A 2,989-nucleotide genomic window follows, 5' to 3' on the forward strand; every position below is an offset into this window, starting at 1 on the left:
ACACAGTGGAAAGCTTTTCCTTGTGCACCTGCCCAGGAAAGTTTACACCGACCCTGCTGAGGAGTAACTTAAATACAAAGCTGCCACCAGAATACAGTTACTGCACAAAGGTCTCTCTGCTGTGCATTTAAAGACTGACTATGGAAACTTTTGGGGCTGCAGGGGATCAGAATATACAGAAACACTAATAAAGATGTCTCATACTGCTGTCTCCAGAGGAGATGATATATTAGATATTAGGAAGAATTACTTCCCTGTGAGGGTGGGGAGGCCCTGGCACAGGTTGCCCAGAGAAGCTGTGGCTGCCCCTGGATCCCTGGAAGTGTCCAAGGCCAGGTTGGACAGGGCTTGGAGCAACCTGGTCTAGTGGAAGGTGTCCCTGCCCACGGTAGGGGGTGGAACAAGATGATTTTTAAGGTCCCTTCCAAACCAAATCCTTGTGTGATTCTTTGTTTGTTAAATACACAGCATTTGCTTACTTAAAATTCCTCTGCTCTTTCTTCCATGTCCCACCCTGCACTGAGCATCTGGTATTCCTTCTTTTTTTTTTCTTTTTTTTTAATAAACAGATCTTAAATAACTGAAGATTCTTGTATTTAAAATACCAAAGGCCTGATAAAAAAAATTCCAGCCAGCAGCTGCTGTTCACAAGCAGCACTCTGGAGACAGAGCAGCACAGGATACTGGGAAGGAAGAGAAGCAGCATGACAGTAAAATTCATTTGGTTTCCTGCAGCTTCCAGAGCAGCTTCCCACATGCCACCACCACCTGCAGCTCTGAGCATCCTCTGGAAAAGAAAGCTATGTGGGAAAACAACCACAGCTATTCCCCCTGTCACTCCATGCATGGAAAAGCTGTGGCCATCAGGAACATGGATCACCTTTCCCTCTTTTCTGAGCTGCAATTAGGAGAGCCAGGAATTCTTCTGCATTCACACAATAAAGGAATAAAGCAGCTTTTGCTTCCCAAGGAACATCCTCATGCCCAGTGCATTCAAGCAAGGATGTGATCTTGTAATTCAAGAATTCCCCAGAGAGTGTTTGATTATTCTGGAGGAATACAGGTGACTTTAAACTGTCTTTCAAATTAAACAGTATCAGTTGCCCCCAGAGGCTGAGTTAGATTTGTGCCTGCTTTACATCACAGCAAGTGATTGCTGGGCCACTGGTTTCTGGGATGAACAGAGAAGTTCCACAAGTAGTGCAGAAATGGAAAAACTCTCCATTTTTCTAATGATTCCCACAAACCAAAGTGGGGCCGTTTTGAAATGCCAAGTTATGCCCCATCCCTAAAAACTCACTCAGGTTGGAAAAGACCACTAAGACCATTGAGTCCAAGCATTAACCCAGCACTGCCAAGTCCCCAAGTGCCACATCCACACATCTCTTAAATCCCTCCAGGGATGGGGACTCCACCCCTGCCCTGGGTGCTGCTCAACCACATGGCTCAACCCCTTCTGGGAAGAAATTTTTCCTAAACCTCCCCTGGCACAACTTGAGATCATGGTACTACACCAGAAGCAGCAACAGTGCAAGAGAGAAACAATCATAAATCAGTAAGTAACTGCTGATGCTCTGAGCCTTTTACACACTGAACTTTGCCCATTTTGTACTTGTAGCTGTGACCCCGCAAATGGAAGTGCAGATCAAATCCCAGTTCTTAATGATTTTTTCCAAAGCCTCTAAGCCAGTAAAGCTTTGTTAAACTCAGGAGTCACGAAATCTATTGTTTCTCTACCCCAAAACACTTACAGAATTTGTCAATATTCAGAAAAATCATCATTCAAACCTCCTGCAGCTGCAAGTTATTGGGAAACCAAAGGGAGGGAATTAAGATTAGCTGGTTTAGATGCTGAAAGGAAGTAACAATGAAAATATAATAGTCAAGTGAGAAATCTGAAGTTTGAGAAACCTAAAGTTTGTCTTAATTCACAAGGTAAACCACATGTACTGGCAAAGATTAACTCCTGGAACCAAAGAGCATGTGGATGCTTGGGACATCTGGGGTTTCTGCCCCTTCCTTTCCCACTTATAAAATGGGTGCTGCAAGCCTTGGCATTAGAAAAGTGTTCTTACTGGAAGCACCAGGTACTTCTGGCAGCCAAAAAAATCCTAAATTGTTACTTTGCATCCTTTTATTTTCTCCTCAGGTTTATCTCCATGGAGGAAGGTACACAGGAGAAGGAACAACGGCAGTTGAGCAAAGAACATTTATTCTCTTTCATGTGAACTGCAGCTCTCAGACATCCTCCACAGGAGGCTGGGACTCATCAAACATGTCAGTCAACAACCACAGATCAGTGTCATCAGCTGTTTTTCTGATCTGTTTTGCAAACACCAAATCAAGCCAAGCTCTCCAGCTCTGAAGACTTGAGCAGACCCTGAGGCACAGCCAGGAGGCAGGAGAAATATCCTTCCAGGGCTGCAGAGAACAGAGTTGACTGACCCAGGTAACCTTGATTTCCAGATCAACTGAAGGGAGCCAAAGCCCTGCTGTCATTAGCACACCAAAAATGATGCAGAAATGATCATTTGGAGTTTTTAGCCAAAGCCAAGCTCCTCCATTCCTCAAACCACATTTAAAATTCTTAATTCTAATCCAATTGCCAAACACGTCCTCAGAGGGCAGGTTTGCTCCACTCTGCTCAGATCCCACACTGTTCAACTCACCCAAAACTTCTCTTTTGCCCCAACACCTCCTCTGTAACAGCTCAAACCAGAAGGTGATTTACCTCCATGAAATACAGGCCCCATTTCAGTCAAATGATGCAGCTCCTGAAATCACGAGGACAGAAAGGATGGAGAGAACATTTTCTTTCTTACTTTAACACCTACAGCTTGCCCAAAAAAGAACACACACTGCAGACAGGTAATTCTCTTCAGATGATGGCAGGACCCTAAGTCATCACCCTTACTTGTCTGAAGAAAAAAAAACCCAACTGAATAGGAAAATAATACAATTTGAAAGCAAAAACTTCAAACTCCTGGGT

Source organism: Pipra filicauda, unplaced genomic scaffold, assembly GCF_003945595.2.
Source record: "Pipra filicauda isolate LSUMZ 115617 unplaced genomic scaffold, ASM394559v2 scaffold713_size136685_pilon, whole genome shotgun sequence".
Classification (NCBI taxonomy): domain Eukaryota; kingdom Metazoa; phylum Chordata; class Aves; order Passeriformes; family Pipridae; genus Pipra; species Pipra filicauda.